This window comes from Rhinopithecus bieti, unplaced genomic scaffold (assembly GCF_001698545.2).
Source record: "Rhinopithecus bieti isolate Rb0 unplaced genomic scaffold, ASM169854v2 scaffold_23810, whole genome shotgun sequence".
In the NCBI taxonomy this organism is placed as follows: Eukaryota; Metazoa; Chordata; class Mammalia; order Primates; family Cercopithecidae; genus Rhinopithecus; species Rhinopithecus bieti.
Window position 1 is genome coordinate 96,811 of NW_016810872.1, and position 11,375 is coordinate 108,185.

The 11,375-nt window shown below is 33.0% G+C and overlaps 1 long non-coding RNA gene across 2 annotated transcripts in view; it reads left to right on the forward strand.

Annotated features, from left to right (window-relative positions):
• Nucleotides 1-361: 361 nt before the first annotated feature.
• The window catches only part of LOC108542937 (uncharacterized), a 32,003-nt gene continuing 20,989 nt past the window's right edge, over nucleotides 362-11,375 (forward strand). For both annotated transcript variants that reach the window (XR_001889408.1, XR_001889407.1), the window contains exon 1: nucleotides 362-503. This is a non-coding gene — a long non-coding RNA (uncharacterized LOC108542937). The remainder of the gene's footprint in view (nucleotides 504-11,375) is intronic.

Here is an 11,375-nt window from a genome sequence, read left to right on the forward strand (position 1 = left end):
TATTTTTTTAGTAGAGACGGGGTTTCACCGTGTTAGCCAGGATGGTCTCGATCTCCTGACCTCGTGATCCGCCCGTCTCGGCCTCCCAAAGTGCTGGGATTACAGGCTTGAGCCACCGCGCCCGGCCGGTCTAGCATGTTTGTCTATACTCATGTGAGGAGCAGGAGTGAAACAGTGGCAATTCTCATTGGTATCTCATAAATTTATATTGAATTGTTCAGACTGCTTTGAAAATGCTCCATGCCATAAATCACAGAGCATTCTACTATCACTAGAATCTATGATTATAAACAAAGAGCTTTTGGAATTTTGGAATTTAAAAATTCTGAATAGTTTCTTTGTCTTGAAGGAAAGTAAAAAGAACAAACTTGTTTTAAACAAAATCAGATGCTCCAAATGGTCAGTTGATAATGCTACCAATCAAAGAAAACTAAGGGGGAAGAAAAAGAAAAGAGGAAAGAGAGGAGGCAACAGGAAAATCAGCCTTCTTCCTTCAGTCTATGGTAGGAATAACTCAATTGTCCCCCTTCTTCAAAGGGTGTGAATTCAGCTTCTCCTTCTTTACTTCCTTTGTTTCATGTAATGGTTATTGGTGTTGTGCTTTTCTTGGTTATTCCCATTTTTATATCTTATGCTTTGTTCAAACAATTGGGAATCCTCAAAGTCTGTCACTGGAACTTAAGAACATGTTTTATATAAAATTTAGCAACTTTACATTTTGAAGAAACGTGCCAATGAAGTGTTAAAAATAATATAATAAAATACACTGTATATGTGATAAAAGGGTGCTTATAAAATCAAGGTACAGACATAAAGCACATGGAATTGGATAGTCTACATACTTCATAACATTATATACTGGGGGGTCATTTCCAATTGACGTTTCAAGGAAAGGTTACATTCATATTGCCCTAGTGACTGAAAAATCACAAATAAGTTAAACATTTAAATGTATCACTACTAATAAGACTGTGGAAACTTTTCCTTATTAAACTAGGTTAACACTATCAATTTAAAGTACATTTCTGACAGTTCAAGCACATTTTTTGGCCATGTAACACGTTTGCAAATCTTAAATGGTTTCACATTTCTCTAAACCGTAATAAGAGCATAACATGAATATTTAAGCAGCTTGGCTTTGATTTAAATATATTTGTTCAGGATATGCTGGCAGCAACCCAAAATGTAGTGTAATACCCTCAAAGCTGGCAATTCCAAACTCATTTAAGAAAGCAGATAATATGGGCTGGTAGCATTAAAGCAAATAAAGTCAATTAATTTTTTCTTAATTTGTTTCTTCTGGCTTGAAATTACCAGGGATGGATAAATCTGAAGATGAATGAAAAAAGAAATTACTGGGAAGGGAACGGAAACAAAAAGAGGATGGGAAATCTAAAGCTGCTATTTCTTATTCTGATCTTAATAGCAGGATACAGTTGAATAATAACATTATCTATTGAAGGTCACTGAAAGGTAGGGAGGGAATTCCATTTTGAAAACTTTAATATGTAGAGAGTCAGTACATCATTTTCATGAGCAATATCCTTAGCAGAAAAGATTTTCTTAGAACTATCACGCTACAGAAAACTGCATTGTTATAGTAACTGAAAGATGCATAGTTACTGAAAAAATAAAACTGCCATTTTGTTGTATTGCCATTAATCACATGGTTTGAATTTTGATGACTTGTAGAGGCTGAGACTATTAAATGGTGGAATAGGTCCATGGACAACATTCAGATAGTATTCTCAATGCTTCACTACTCCCTGTTTAACCCATTTTGGTATACTTTAGAAATGTAATACTGTGTTGTTGGGGTTTTTTTAAAACATGAGAAAGCAAGAAAAAAACACATTGAGATGGAATCCCCCTAACTTGCTCTCCAATAAAACAGACTTTGCATTATTTAGTTTTGCTTGAAGGCACTTCAATTTTTGATGCCTAAGACTGACTTAAGCATTGAGTAAACATATCTTTGTATGTATCATTGCCACATTTTTAGGAAAATAAAATATAGTGTCAAGTAGTTCTGGAGGAACTTGAAAGCAGTGTCTTATTTGGTATTTTGAGAGCAATAGTTCTCAACCCTGGCTACACACTGGAGAACTTTTTGAAAAATGAAAAAACAAAACATTTCACACACTGTAAGCACAGGGCAATTAAACAGTGATGTATTTGGGTGAAACCTCAGGCATTATTATTTTTTTAAAGTTCCCCCATGATTTTAATATGCAGCCAAGCTTGAGAACCATTTGGTAAGTTATTTTTAAAGTGTTATTAGGGATTTTACTATTGCTACATAAAGGGCTCTAGTCTTTAATTAAATTAAGGAACCATACTATGCTGATTATCAATACTATAGCCATGTTTCTTGAAGAAAGTGTTTAACATATGGAAATCCGTATGCTTCTCTTAGATACCCATATGCTCTGCTTCTATGTATGTTATTGAAAATACTATTTTAGCCTTTGTGTCACTTTCATAAGAAACATGTCCTCCATGTTTTGTGAATTGACTAATAGAAAGGTATTAAATATATATATAGCATGATTTTAAATTAATAAAAATATTTCAAGCCATAATGAAATGAAAGCTATTTATTGGGATAAAGTATTGGCTATTAGTTTGAGTACTAGTGAATACTGTTTTACGCTTGAATAGGTGTGAATATACCTTAATGTCGGATATCCAAAGTGTCTCCATAGGAAAGTGAAATAACATAAAATAAGTAGCACAAAATAAAGTCTCTAACTTTCACTAAAAGAGTGATGAAAAGGAAGCTGACTTTGGCAAGCACATCTTCTGGCCAGTCACATTAAATATATTATTTCACCTTTCTTAAAAAACAAAAGTGGGAGGTATGTGGCACCCCCTCCTCAGAGATTTAATAAATAATGGACTCTCAGAAAAGTAAATAATTTGTTCAGGTTAACAAAATAATTAAATTTAAAATGGGGTGCAAATCCAGATTTTACCTTTTATTTTTCTTCTAGCATTCCATGCTGCCTTCATGAAGGGTGGCTTTTGTATGGTTAATTTTTCGTAAGACAACAGAAACAAATATCTCAAAAGAAATTCTGCATAATTAGTCTAGTTTTATTCAACCAATTTATTGACTGCCTAATATAATAAATGACTGCTAGTAGCTATGAAAGACATAAGAATGATAACCACATGGCCCCTGTCTTCAAAGATATTAAGTACAAATAATAATTGATAATAGAATGTTAAGAGCTATAAGAGAGATATAAAGCAAGGAGTACTATATAGCATCTCATAGGGAAGAGAAACTAATTTCCACATCAGAAATCAAGGAGGCTACAGAATGACAATTGAGCTCAAACATAAAAATTAAGTAGAATTTCCACAGGATAAGGAGTTTGAGAAGACTGTGCAATGATTAATCTAAGAAGGAGGAAGAATGATTTAGAGATGGTTAAGTAAAGGGATCTGGCTGAAGTATAGAACACATGAAAAAACAGAGTGGGAAAGGAGATTCAAACATTGTCATGGGATCAAACTCAAAAGACCTGAAAGCTGTGTTAGTTTGTCAGATAGAATCCTCCAGTTTTACTCTGAGGAAACTGAAGCCCAGGGATATTTAATGTTTCACCAAACATCACACTAGTAATCACTGCCTGAGCTAAACACACACACAAAATAAATCTCTTATTCTACTCCCTCAGTTTCTTCCCCTACCATTTCTTCCTCTCTGCCACCTTTTTCCTTCTTTTCTTCTCTATTATATTCCTTTTTTCTTTTACTTTCATGTCATTTTCTTTCTTTGGGGACTGGAAGGGCATTTTTGCTACACCATATCAAAGTACATTAAATAGCAGGATAAAAAGGATGAACTAAACTATGTAGGCAACAGGAAACACCGAGTAGTTACTGCCACACTCAAAGGAACCAGTTACTTGCAAAATATATGTTCTCTGGTATACATCAGCTATTAAGCCAGCTGGGGTCTGGACCAGAAGTTCTAAAGCTGATACTAAAATTGTCCCTGGCACAGAATCACATCCTTGAGGAGGTCTTGAGACTTTCAGATTTCTGGTATGTTCAGTGACTTTCAATCGGCCATATTTCTTAAACTCCAAGGATTCAATAATGTAGCAACAAAGAGATCAATGTTATGATAACATAGTACAATACTGTAGTAAGGTTCATTCCTCAACTTATTATGGATTCATTTAAAGAATCTATGATGGCTCTTGTCTTGTTTATAGTCACTCTCTATTATTAAATCTATTATTACTAATTAAATCTATTATTACTAATTAAATCTATTATTACTAGAGCTACAAAATTTCAAGCCATCTGGATGTGAAATGTGATTTGTGAATGATTTTCTAGATTTCTCTGGCTATCTGTGATAGAAGGTTAGTAACCTTGAGGGCAGTTACATAATTTTCCTGAGTTGTAGAATGACTTTCAACAGACTCAGTAATATTTTGGAGTCAAGTAGTCGATGTATTGATCAATAAACTTACTAGAACAACTTATAAAGAACAAAAAATGAACAAAGAGTGAACAAGTCATGATGTTCTCTAATTTTCTTTAGCTTTTGCCAAATTGGAGAATTTTCCCATTTTCTAGCTTTTCCCCAATGTTTTATCTTTGAATTAATAGTCTCTGCACTCCAAGAAAATCATGTACAAAGTCTCCCTATCAGATATTTCTCCCTTTGTGTGTCGAAATATTAAAGGCATCTGAAATATCTGGAATGTATTTGATTAACAAATAGATTCAAAATATTCTACCATTGACACCAAGCTATATAGATTTTTAAATACAGTGTCAAAGAATAATATGCAGAATACTCTGGAGACAGAGACACAAAGGAGAATCTGAAAATAAACAGGATTTGCTAAATTCCACAAGTTTATTATCATTAGATCATACTCCCTTTGTCCACTCATAATCACAACTATCCATTTCTTCATCAAACCTAAGCATGAAAGCATACGAGTGTACTTGTTTCCTTGGGTCTTCATTTCCAAAGCCTCCCTTGTTGTGTACAATTTATAGTAAATAAAGTAGCATGTTTTTCTCTTGTTAATCTGTCTTTTGTTGCAGGTGCCTCAGCCTACATTATACATACTGTTGAGTGCTTCACATTGTCCTGGCTTTCAGGAAGCCTAGAGCTAAATTATGTTTTGTGTTGATTTCAGCTACAAAGTAATGCATTTGTTTTTAAAAATTAAAAATTCAGAATAATACGAAATAAGAGATAAAATCACTTTATATTCTTACAAATGAGAGAGATACTTGTTAATATTTTGGCAGTTAAATAACTGTTTCATTTTTGTTATTGACATTTATTTGATTACAAATGTGGTTAAAATGTTGGTAAATCAATACCATTTTTATTTCTTAAGGGAATTTGTATTTCTTCATATGTGAATTATTTCTCTTCATGTCTTTTGCAAACTTTCTTTACTAATATTTAAAGATTTTCTTTATAAACTCATAAGAAAACTAAACATAATGGTAATGGATGTATTTCTTTCCAATATGTTATCTGATTCCTTTTATCTTTTAACAGTGTTCAAATATCCCATAAACAATGATATAATGAGCTAGCCTTCTTTACATTACTAAATGGATGATGTAATCTTTCTTGTATGTTAATTGTTTCTCTAAAACTTAGAGCTCCTTGAGATTATAAAGGACTTTCTAGCCATATACTTCTACTCAAAGTCCAAGCTATGGACTTTAGTTCTAATGCTTGTATTTTAAATTGGTGTGTGTTTCTGTGTTTGGAGGAAACACAGTGTGTCTGCTCCCTTCTCTCAGGCTATATCTGTGAATTCTTGCCAATCTTTTTGTTGTTGTTTTTGGAATCCACTTCTTTCCTTCCCCTCTCATGCTTCAAAATGGCTCACTAACCAGAAACATCACTTTTGTTAGAATTGCATATATATGACTAAATATATGTTGCAAGTATTTCTTTAATATATAAATTTTGTGTCCAATCATATGATTATATAAATAAAGAAACTGAGGCAAAGAGAAATGAATTGATTTCCCTATAATTGCTTTACTGCCTGCTAACTTGTGGTTAGCACAAATTTGGGAAAATAATTTGCACAGTTTGATTGACCAAATATGGGTGATATTTAGATTTTTCCCCCATAAATAACTTCTTACACTGTGTTTCAGATCTCAGACTTAAATGTACTTGCAAAATATATTTATCGACTTATTTTGGTGGTCAGATATATGGACATTTTAATGTTTCAAATCAAAAGTATATTTGACAAATATCTTAACATATGTATAGTACATGGATTTTGGAAATAAAGAGATCACTGTCCAAACTCTTGTTAAGAAATTTGAGGAAAACCTAGGTAAAACATAAAAACAACACAATATTCTATATTAGGTAGACTAACTCTAAAACAGTACATATTATGAAAAGATTCATGCCTCAATTAATCACAAATTCAATGAGCCAATGCTTGATCTGGCTGCCTACATGTTAATTCAAGCCTGAATTATAGCATATAAAGTAATGCTTACATTATGGTCATGCTCATACTCCGTGCTAGATGATGGAATTCACTTCTAAGGAGTACATTTGTAATTCGGACAATGACAAGAGAATCAGGGAAGGAGACAGGCTGACAAAAGTTCTGGTAACTACACTATAGAATGACTTAAGTTAAAAATCTTAAGTATAGCTGTCCACGTGAAATTGACATTAGTTCTATTTGGTCAAATGTCAATTTAGGAATTTAGGGAAGAATTTTCTAACAATATGAATTGCCCCCCAAAATAATAGACTTTGAAGTACATAATGCCTCATTAATAGTTCAAGATGGTCATAAATAAAAATCAACCTTGAGAGATATTGTAAAGATGTCATAACTGAACTACATGGGAGCTAAATTCCTTCTAATGTTCCCTGACATATATAGAAATCTATAGATTTCCAGAAATCAGCAAAGCCTACATTTCTACATATGTCATAAATATCCTAACATGTTAGGTAACCAACAACTGGCTGATTACAGCTTCCCAATTATCTGTTTATACTATTTATAATCAAAATTCCTGAGAGAACTGTTTTCTAAATATATCAAGAAAGCAAAATAGAGCTCTCCATTTTGAAACCGATGTTATCTAAAAGGCAAAGATGTAGACTTAGAATTACTGGGTCAGATTCTCTCAAATGCCTGAGAAGAAATCAAATTTATAACTTGAGTTTCCCCATGGAAATTTGTGGAAAGAAGCAAAACTTCCTAGGAGGACACATTTATAAACCTTAGGCACCTTTTTCCAACAATTTCCCTCCAAGTCACTAAGATTCCTGGTCTTTTCCCACTGTAATGAGATATTAATGCTTTAGAAAGCTATTCTTATTAAAGTAAATGTTTATAACCTTCAGCTGTGTTGAGAAAAGAAAAAAAGTAAAGGGCTACTCTAATATATATATATATACACACACACACTATATATATATACACACACACACATAAAAATATATATAATATATAAAAATAATACATACACACATATATAAATATATAAACATATATTTATATATAGATACGTATACACACACATATACCACACTCAATATGTCATAGTCAAAGCAAAAAGAAAGGGTGATTGAAATGGCTCTAGTAAGTGATAGGTGGTATTTCCATAAATTATCTCACAAGAAAAAATACAATAAAGCTATGTGTATAGAGTGTTTTGAAAATTGTTTTGGCATTTAATCTAGTTATCCCTCAAGGTACAGGATTTTTAAGGGCAATATTGAAAATATACAGTTAGTTTGAAGCCATTGCTTCAAATAGGTGATGGTAAAGTGATATATCAATATATTTTCCTTTCCCAGGGATTATTCAGAAATATGTCTCACTAGCAAGAGCTTGATTATCAGATGTAATCAAGCTCTTTTACAAGATGACAATCTTATGCTACCAAAACCATAAGGTTCTTAGTGTATAAAACTTAGTGTACATGTAAAAAAAAATCACTGAAGAGGAGAGGAATCAATGCTGCTTTAACTCTATTCATTGTAACAAAAAATATCATTTTATTATCCTTGTAATAATGAGTGTACTCTTTATAATGAAGTATAATAATAAGCTGATGAACTGTATAGATAAAAGAATGAAAATTCATAAAAGTCCTATGAATAACCCATAAACTCATTTAAACCTTTGCTATCAGGAGTACACTTCTAAATTTGCAAAATTTATCATTCAGTTTAATTTGGTGCCTCACAAATTTATTCTGCCCAACTAGATACAGAGCATTGGACTATGTACTACCTGGATACCAGGACCATAGAATCTTATATAGTCAGGATTATTCAAAATAAAGATTTCTAGTTATCAAGGCCAACAGGAACAGGCCAGGTGCTGAGTGGATAGAGGTAACACAGAAGAAAATAGTATTTAAGTTAAGTCTTAAAGGTTAAGGAGGGATATCACAGGCAGAGATCAGAATGAATAAGACACAGGGGTGGTAAAGCATGAGATGTGCCTGTGGAATGATTATAATATTAGGGCCTTATAGATGTAAAACTGTATTTTAACACACATTATCTCACTAAGTCTTTGCAATGTCCATTAGTGTAAACAAGGCAAGTATTTTGGCCTCATTCATAGGTAAAAGTCACATAAAAATAGTTCCTATGTGTGCCATGAAAGGAAAAATCCTGGACCACATTAGTGAATGAGTCAACTACAGATGGGAAAAGTGGCTAGATCCCAAGTGCTGTAAAACTGCAAGAATTTGCTGTAGAGTTAGTCAGGCAGCACTCATTTGGGTCCATAGCCCACGTTAACAGAATTTGTTTGCCCATTACAAAAGACACAGGAGAATAACTAGGGGCAATGGAAAGATGAAAGAAAATTGGTAGAAGATCAAAGGGACAATAAATTCTAAAGAGGTTGCAAATGCACTTTTGAAATGGCTGTCCCTGGAGTACAAGCTGAACATTTAAGCAGACAAACCAGAATGAATAAGATGTAAGAGGGCATATGAGAAGGACAGAAGGACTCGGGGGAGGAGATAAATGAGAAGTTCATTATGGAAGTTGGAGTAAGATGTTGTGTTCACAGAAAGTATGCTGAGTTAGAGTTCTTGGATATGGAATATGTTTAAGTAATGAGAGTGTAATCACAATGGTAGGAAGCTCAGATTGGCTGAGACTTAATAGAGACAACCACCACCAGCTTTTAGGAGGTGGAAACCATGAGACACCAGGGTCATCAATGGTCATTAATATTACTACTAAGTCTCCAAATACAATGGCAAGAGAAAGCCATTGAGGAAGACTAAAGCAAGCCATTAAGTTATTGAGGAAAAGGACAGTAAGATAGTGCAGATCAAGGAGTATTCTGAGCCTGTCTCTCAGTTGCAAGATTCACAGGGAATTGATAGAGAAGCAGCCTGAATAGGAAAGGAATGACAGAGATGCTGTTACATACTGGGTATATAAGAAGGAAGAAGAAATGTCTGGGAAAAAATTTAAATCTAAGATTAGATTGCTCCCAATAGAATGAGACATGTAACGGCAAATTAGGGGAAAATTAATATATAGCAGATGGGGTGGACTGGCCCCAGGGGCCTGTAGCAAAGAACTGGAAAAGATAAGAAAACAAAGGGGTATGCTGGTAAAACAGAGAAGTTTTTATCTAAGGGGAAGAAATGATCATGATTCAGTAATGAGGCAAGGAGCAGTGAGTAGACAGAGAGTAGTTAATGAAGAAGCATTTAGTACCATCAACCATGTGGGTCTTTTCCCTAATCTGAAAAGAACAGATTTTCAATAAGAAAGAAGGATTGCAATTCCCAAATTGAAAACTTTTACTTAATAAAAAAATGGTATAGCCCTATAAGAAAATGCAGTTAAGGAGAACTTTGCATATAAACTGAAGGAATTTTATGAACTTGAATCATTGTACCTTTAAAAGAAAACTAGAAGTCAACAGTCACCAAAGTCTATTACATTATCATGTTTTTATTCTTAATTTTGAAACTTTAATACATTTTACAAATAGTATTTTTAAAAACATATTGCTACATTGCCAAGGCTTAGAGATAAAACATGTTGACCAAATTGAATATATTACTTAATATAAATCTAAAATATTTTTAAAGTATTAAAGTAATAGCTATATGAATAAATACAAGAGCAACTTCCACTCAGACAGACTTTTATCTCGCATAACAGGAAAACCTTGAGGAAAAAAGAAAATAATTTAAGAATAAATACAATTTAAGATGAGTTGGATGTGATGGCACATGCCTGTAATCTCAGCACTTTGGGAGGCTGAGGTAGGAGGATCAGTTGAGTCCAGGAGTTCAAGACCAACATAGGCAACAGAGCAAGACCCCGTCTCAAAAAAAAAAAAAAAAAAAAAAAGAAAAGAAAATTAGCTGGGCGAGGTGGTGCACATCTGTAGTCTGAGCCACTTGGGAGGCTGAGATGGTAACACCCCTTGAGCCCAGGAGGTAGAGGCTACAGTGAGTCATCACTGGGCCACTACACTCCAGCCTAGAAGACAGAGTGAGATACCATCTTGAGAAAACTAAAAAATAAAATAAAATAAATTTTAAAATAAGAATAAAGTAAAATTTTAAAAGAATAATTATAATTTAAAATTAAGGTATGACAAATTATATTAAATATAGGCCAAATATTCTCAGGTAGCATTCTTATTTCTAGAGTAAGTAATCAAGGAAAAGGGAAAACTATTACCTTGATTCAGTTCAGAATCTCCCAAATATATGCACATATTCAAAAGGTGTATCCTACTAAAAGTTTCAGAAATAATTTTCATTGATATATAATATTAATCACTTTTTAAATGATTCATTTAAATATCTTCTTGCATCTGAAATGAACTTGCCCCACTTTAGCTTTATTGTTGCCTCAGAAGATATGGTTGAACAAAATTGGATTCCTTGATTAAAACTCAGAAACCTGTATCCACTTGTTTGTTCTGAAGAATCATCACAATACTGCCACATAATTTATTTTTATATTTAATGTATTCTGCTTTTCTATCAATCACTAGGTATTTTTAGTGCTTTTCCATATCACAGTATTTCTTTTTGTAAATTAGAGTTAAATTATTTAGTTTCGAGATACTTATTTTCCACATTTAGAGACATTTTGCCCTTTATTTCATCTCAAGTAAGCTGTTTGATTCTTAAAACTAAAAGTAATACTGTACTTTACTCACTCTATTTACCCATACATAGGATGTTTATTATCTCCCCTTGTACCTTAAGTAACTATATGCCTCTTATCCCAGGTGCCTTTCCTTAAAGACCCCTTTTTCAAAATAGTGACTCCTAAAAGAGAATTTTAGACCAATATCCCTGATGAACATCAATGCAAAAAT